Source organism: Humulus lupulus, chromosome 3 (assembly GCF_963169125.1).
Source record: "Humulus lupulus chromosome 3, drHumLupu1.1, whole genome shotgun sequence".
NCBI lineage: Eukaryota > Viridiplantae > Streptophyta > Magnoliopsida > Rosales > Cannabaceae > Humulus > Humulus lupulus.
This window is the reverse complement of record NC_084795.1, coordinates 255,607,290-255,615,224: the sequence shown is the minus strand read 5'-3', so window position 1 is coordinate 255,615,224 and position 7,935 is coordinate 255,607,290.

Sequence of the window (7,935 nt, the reverse complement as noted above, 5' to 3'; positions counted from 1 at the left end):
CCTAGCTCGAATCTTTTCAATGGCCTCATTAGTCTTCTAAACCATATCTGGCCCCAAATACCTTCTCTCACCCTTCTCATCCCAGTGAATAGGCGATCTACACTTCCTTCCATATAACATTTCATAAGGAGCCACTCCAATCGTGGACTGATAACTGTTGTTATATGAAAACTCAATCAATGGAAGGTACTTACTCCATGAACCCTCAAAGTCAATCACACATGCTCTAAGCATATCCTCCAATACCTGAATCGTCCTCTCAGACTGTCCATCAGTCTGAGGATGAAAAGTTGTGCTAAACTTCAACTGAGTCCCCATGGCTCTCTGTAAAGCTCCCCAGAACTTAGAGGTAAAGATAGGGTCTCGATCAGATACAATAGACTTTGGAACCCCATGGAGACGAACTATCTCCCTCACATACAGCTCTACATACTGTTCCACGGTATAAGTTGATCTCACTGGTAGGAAATGAGCTGACTTGGTGTATCTATCCACTATCACCCACACCGAGTCATGAAGTTCAACTGTTCTGGGTAATCCTCCCACGAAATCCATCGTAATATCCTCCCACTTCCACTCTGGGATACCCAAAGGCTGAAGCAACCCCGCTGGTCGCTGATGCTCAGCCTTAACCTGCTGACATGTCAAACATCTAGATACATACTCAACTACATCCTTCTTCATCCCGGGCCACCAGTATAATGTCCGTAGATCCTGATACATCTTCGTGGTACCTGGATGAAGTGAGTATGGCGTAGTGTGAGACTCATCCAATATCTCACGCCTAATTCCCTCATCCGCCGGAACACATATCCGTCCCTGATATCAGAGCAAACCTGTCTCAGAAACAAAATAATCCTTAGCTATCCCTGCCAAGGCATGCTGCCTACTTTCCTGCAACTGCACATCTGTCAACTGACCCTCCTTGACCCGCTCTAACAGGGTCGACTGCAAAGTGATATTGGCTAACTGGCCCACCACCAGTTCTATCTTTGCCCTGACCATCTCATCAGCCAATTCTCTCGAGATTTGAGTAGAACTATACAACTGTCCTGGGCCCCTCCGGCTCAACGCATCTGCCACCACGTTGGCTTTCCCAGGGTGGTAAATGATATCACAATCATAATCCTTAACCAACTCCAACCAACGTCTCTGTCTCATATTCAGATCTTTCTGGGTGAAGAAATACTTCAGACTCTCATGGTTGGTGTAGATCTCGCACTTCTCTCCATACAGATAATGACACCATACCTTCAATGCGAACACCACTGCCGCTAACTCCAAATCATGATTCGGATACCTCTGCTCATACTCCTTCAGCTGTCGAGATGCATAGGCTATAACTTTCTCATTCTGCATCAGCACACAGCCCAAACCCAACCTCGATGCATCACAGTAAACCACGAACTTCCCTTCCTCCGAAGGAAGACTCAACACAGGCGCAGAAATAAGGCGTCGCTTCAATTCCTGAAAGTTGTTCTCACACTTCTCTGACCAGATGAACTTCTGATTCTTTCTTGTTAACTCTGTCATCAGCGAAGAAATCTTCAAAAACCCCTCTACAAATCGCCTGTAGTAACCAGCCAACCCAAGGAAACTCCGCACCTCCGAGGCATTCCTCGGCCTCGGCCAATCTCTAACTGCTTCTACCTTGGACGAATCCACCTTAATCCCTTCTGCCCCAACTATATGTCCAAGAAAGGTCACCTCTGGTAGCCAGAACTCACACTTCTTAAACTTGGCGTACAACTGATGCTCCCTTAACCTCTGTAAAACCTGTCGGAGATGCTGCTCATGTTCTGCCTCTGAACTGGAGTATACCAAGATGTCGTCGATGAAGACAATGACAAACTGATCCAAAAAGTCCTTGAACACCCTGTTGATCAGATTCATAAAAGCTGCTGGGGCATTGGTCAGACCAAAAGACATGACCAAGAACTCATAATGCCCATATCGTGTCCGGAAGGCCATCTTCGATATATCCTCATCCTTGATCCTCAGCTGCTGATAACCAGATCGAAGATCAATCTTTGAGAACACCATCTTACCTTGCAACTGATCGAACAAGTCATCAATCCTTGGTAGAGGGTACTTATTCTTAATAGTTAACTTGTTCAATTCTCTGTAATCAATGCACATCCTCAAAGTCCCGTCTTTCTTCTTAACAAATAGTACTGGTGCGCCCCATGGAGAGTAGCTAGGCCTGATAAACCCTAAATCCAAAAGTTCTTGCAACTGTATCTTCAACTCTTTCAGTTCTGCTGGTGCCATCTTGTATGGTGTCCTTGATACTGGTTCCGTCCTCAGTGCCAACTCAATCTCAAATTGTATCTCCCTACGCGGCGGCAACCCTAGTAGATCCCCAGGGAAGACATCCAAAATCTCACACACCAATCTGGTCTCTCCCGGCCCTGCTGGCATAACTCTAGCAGTATCCACTACACTAGCCAGAAAACCTATGCATCCCCCCTGCAGCAAGTACCTGGTTCTCAATGCTGAAATCATAGGTATGCGGGGTCCAGACACTGCACCCACAAAGACAAAAGGGTCCTCGCCCTCAGGCTCAAAAGTCACCATCTTCTTCCTGCAGTCAATCGTAGCTCCATATTTGGCCAACCAGTCCATCCCTAAGATCATATCAAAGTCCTCCAAATCTAATTCAATCAAATCCAATGAGAGTTCCCTGCTATCAACCATCACTGGCAGTGCCCTAATCCATCTCCTAGAGACTACCAGTTCCCCCGTAGGCAACAAAGTCCCAAACCCTGCGGTCCGATACTCACTAGGTCTACACAGTCCATCAATCACTTTACTAGAAACAAAAGAATGTGTAGCACCAGAATCAATCAATACTGTAAAAGGAAAGCCAACACTAGAAAGCTGAACGGTCACTATTGAGGGACTAGCCTCAGCCTCTGCCTGAGTCAAGGTGAATACTCGAGCTGGAGTAAAGCTATCTACCTTTCCTGCTTCACCTTTCTTTACCGTTGGGAAGTCCTTCCTGAGATGTCCCACTGCTCCACACACGAAACATGCCTTGGCCCGACACTCGCCCAGATGGCGTCTTCTACACCTCGGACACTCTGGGTAGGTCCGCCATGCCTCACCGCCACCCTGACGGCCACCCTGATCATCCCGACCCCTCCTATCAGGTCCAGGAGCGGCCGAAGTGTCAGGAGTCTTCCTCTTGAAGTCACTGGGGCCTCCGCCCCTACCTGCCCCTGAGTAAGGAGGCACCGCCCTGCGGCCCTCACGCCTTATCGCGCTCTCCTTCCATATCTTGTTCTCTGCTTCCTCAGCAGTAAGAGCCCTCTCAACGTCCTGGGCATAAGTTGTTCCTCCAGGTACCGTTGTGATCCTAACATCCCAGGCTATCATAGCATTAAGTCCCCTGATAAAACGATCTTGCCTAGCAGCATCAGTAGGCACAAGATCTGGTGCAAACTTCGCAAGTCTATCAAATTTCAGGGCATACTCAGTAACAGTCATATTTCCCTGTACCAAACTCACAAACTCATTGACTTTTGCTGCCCTGAGAGCAACATTGTAGTACTTCTGGCCAAAAAAATCCTTGAAACCTTCCCAAGTCAAAGTGGCAACATCTCTGGTCTGCGATGCCACTTCCCACCAAATGCGGGCATTCTCCCTCAACATATAAGTGGCACAGACCACTCTATCCTGTCCCTCAATTCTCATAAAATCCAGAATTATTGTAATCATAGTTAGCCACTGCTCGGCTTTCAACGGATTCGGTCCACCCTCAAAGATTGGGGGTTGCTGCTTCCTGAACCGCTCATATAACGGTTCCCAGTTGTTAACAACCTCCCCAGGCTGCACAGCTGGTACCACTGCAGGTGGTAAAGCAGGGGCAGCACTCCCTGATGGAGCCTGCTGTTGCAGAATACGGATCTGCTCGTCTTGACTCTGTAATTGACCCTGCATCTCAGCCATTAATTGCTGCCAGTTCTCAGGCACTGGCGGAGGAGTCTGGCCCTGGTCATCACCCCTTGTTGACCCTGATTTTGGGCAACTGACACGGAGTCAAAACACTTGACGTGGATGAATGCGTTAGAAAGAACGTAATAGCGAAAAGAATAAGAACACGATGTTTTTATAGTGGTTCGGCCCCAGGATCTGGTAATAACCTACGTCCACTTAGATTGTTATTGATGTAAAACTCAAAGGAGTGATCAAAGAACTAGGGTTCAATGAGTTTCACTAGCCTCTGAAGAACAAATACAATAAGATTTCTATGATATTTCTAATCACCAGCGATTTATAAGTCTGAAAAAAGAAAATAAGTGTCTGCCCATTTCCCTGAGTCCTCTTCTTCTATTTATAAGCTCAGGGAAGATTTTTCTTGATTTGTTACAGATATTATTTCCTAAATAATCGGATATTCAGGAAATCATGGGAGAGAATTTCGGATTCCATCATAACTGACTAAGATTTCCTCCGCGTGTTGCGTGCCTACGACCAGACTGGTCGTATGGAGAGATCGATTACGTAACGCCGAACACCTTCCTGGTCGATGGTCGAACACAGGTTTTGCCAGGTGTCAGCCACATGCAATTAATTCTTGCCATGTCATTCACTTATGATTTTTGGGATAACATTTGCCCCCCAAGTTTGTTTAGTGCGACCAGCAATAAAGAAACTTAAGGGAACAACCGTTCGCTTTCCCACGTCTGTCAGAATCCCCGTGCGCTTTCGAAAACTGTGACATAATTATGTCTAATCATGTCTTTTCGGTTTCCAAAAAGGAAATCTGACGGCTTATCCACTTCCCCACGTTTCGAAAGTGGGAAGTGATGATTACCGTCTTTTGGGCTACCCTTTCGCTCTTTATAAGTAGCCTTCCTTCTGTTTCAAGAAATCTTTACCCGTCATTCTTGTCAAAAATTTCAAGAAATTGCCCCAGTTGTTCAGAGCTTCGAAAACCAGTCCGACGTCGTACCGTAGGTCTTCCGCCTTAAGTTTTCCTTTTCCTCTGCATCTCATCCTTCTCTCAAGTAAGGATTCCATCCTTTAAGCTCTGTACTACGCCATGCATGCTATCTTTGTGCTCTTGAATAGGATTTTTAGGGTTTATGATACAAATCGCCTGATATTCTGCAAAACTGCGTTTTTATACCTTGTATGGGTCAATCCAGTACTTTGATAGATAGAGTTTCTGATTTGGGACGTTAGGTTGTTGAAAGATTCAACCTTTAAGCTAGACGAAAAAACTGAAAAAAATTTCCCGCTCTTTGGGAGTTGAAAAAAGTTCTGCCCAGAAAACGCTCTTCTTTCCCTGCTCTTTTTTGTTATTTACCCACGTTGAAGTTAGCGTAGGATTAGGATGTTGCTGGTTACTTATGCACGAGCAACATTATCCCAGCTTCCCCACACTACTTCGCGGATTGTCTTATCTCCTCCATTGTCTGTTTGCTGTTCATATGCAAGACCCTTGGGGAGGAGAAAGACCTATCGAAGACGATCTCTTAGCCCAACTGCTCGAAGGCGAAGAAAATCCATCCACGTTAATTCCAGATATCCTATTCTCACGCTCTAACCCAAATCCTCCACCAGCTCCTACCCAGAAAATGGCCAGAACAAAAACCAAGGCCAGAAAAAGACGCAACCCTTCTCCAAGTCAGCCTCCTGCCGACGCCCCCTCGACCAGTGGTCGACGAGAATTTCCTCCTGAGACCGAAGTTCAGGCGCGTGCCCGTCCTCGCCATGCCGACCAGCCGGCTGTCGAGTGGCACGTGGTATCTCCGAGTACGGTGACCATTCGCATGGTCTCCAATTATTTACTAAGTACAATCTGACGGGGGTGACCCTAGTCAGGCCTTCCGTCGACCAGCGAGCCAGCCTGCCAGGGGGGCTTTCAGCGCCTGGTCGAGATATCATATTGAGGTGGGTGCCACCTTGCCTCTGCATTCATTTTTCCAAGGGGTGGCTAATTACTTCGGGGTGGCCCTTTTTCAGATTACCCCGAACGGATATAGGATGCTAACCGCGCTCTATATCCTTTACAAACTTAAGGATTGGCCGGCCCCCTCTCCTCATGAGGTCAATTATCTTTTTGACCTTAAGTCCAACCCCAACCACGACGGTACGGGGTTCTTCCACTTTTTCCATCAAGAGACTGGACAAACGTTTCTGTCCGAGACCACCCATATCTCCAATGTGGGGAAGTATCACCTGGAATACTTTCTCACACCTGACATTGCTGCGAACAACCTAGCATTCACCCGAGGAGGTAAGGGGAATAACGAGCCTTAAGCTAGTAGTTCTTGCCCTTTAAATTTTTTCTTGTCATAATACTCATCTGTTCCACTGTACTCCAGGTCCATGGTTACGCCCGACCCCCACTCCAGGAATGGAGTCGAGGGCAACACTCTTAGACAGTATGCCCAATGTTGCTAAGAGTGTGAAAAACCTGACCACTGAGGCTAACCTTAGGTTGGCTGGCCTCAAGGGCTCCCTTTCTGCAACCAGCGAACCTGCGGCGGGTGGTGTCCATGCTGGTGTGGGACGCGAGCAGGGTCTCGAGCAGCAGCCTCAGTCACCCCCTCCTAGGAGGAGACCAACTGGGGTTATAATCAGGGAACCTGCTGCTCCCCACCGAGCAGCAGAACCGTCAGTCCCCAAGGGCAAGGGGAAACAAAAGGCTTCCGAGCCTGCCGAACAGTCTGACGACTCGTCGGATGTACACGGTACACCATTCTCGTTTTTAAATAACTTGCCCATTCCCATCCACCTGTTTGATGGGGACGGCAACTTTAGGAACGCTCCTTCTTTAAATTCAGATTTCTTCTAAGAACTAGGTAGTTCAGTAGATAATGTTTCGACCAGTAGGTGTAGCTCGGGTACCTTACTTTTGCATCTCTTATACTCTATCCTTTGTTTCTCTACGACCCTTTAAACTCATCGTTTGATATGTTATTCTTTGTGCAGGCATGGACCCCGGGGACTTCTTTGCACATTACCAAGCAGCTGCCGAAGCTTCTACCTCGAAGAAGGACAGCAAAAGAGCTCGTGGGGAAAGCAGCAAGACCATATACAGTTAATCATCCATATACTCATTTACATGCACAACAATGTTAATAAACATGCCTCAATATTTTCACACAGCAGTCAAGGGCCAGGCCCTATCAGTATCTCATGCTTCCTAGCAATTCAATGAATAACGACATGCATAACTCATCTCAGACACATAAGCACATAAACACACATATACACATTACCAAACCCTAACTTGAGCTTGTCTCCAGCAACGAATGTACATGCCCAGACTGTCTTCAGGAACCCTTAAACCTAGGACGCTCTGATACCAAGTTGTAACGCCTTGGATAGCCAAGGCCGTTACACTGTGTACTTATAAAGGTGCAAGACTCGCTAATCAAGTCAACATTTTAAAAATGTGTCACTAAACGTGTAAGAGCTAGGGTTAAAAAGATTTTGGTCTCAAATGACTCAATTCATATATTTAAACTGTAATAAACACGGGATCCCATAAGAAAGTAGAGTTAAAATAAGTTTACAGACTCCCAAAAATACATGAGTATTCACTAGCCATACTAAGGCAAAACAGACAGTCTTCAGGTTTCATGTCCTTGCCCAGACCTCAACCGTGGCGGCCAAGCACCTAGCTATGTACATTCCGCTCGCTGAGCTCTCCAATCAAGGCTAGTCTAATCTGCCCTTGCCTTTACTTGCACCACGTAGCACCCGTGAGCCAAGGCCCAGCAAGAAAAGATTTTAAACAACTCAATAAATGAAAATAGACAATTAATTCATTATGCATGTATTCCCATCAGATAATCCCCAACAGATATTCAGTGCATATAATCTGATTCAAGATACATTCTGTCACATATAACACTCATATCACATAATATTCAGGGCCGACGACTTAGGCCGCACCCTCTGTTTAACCCACTGACT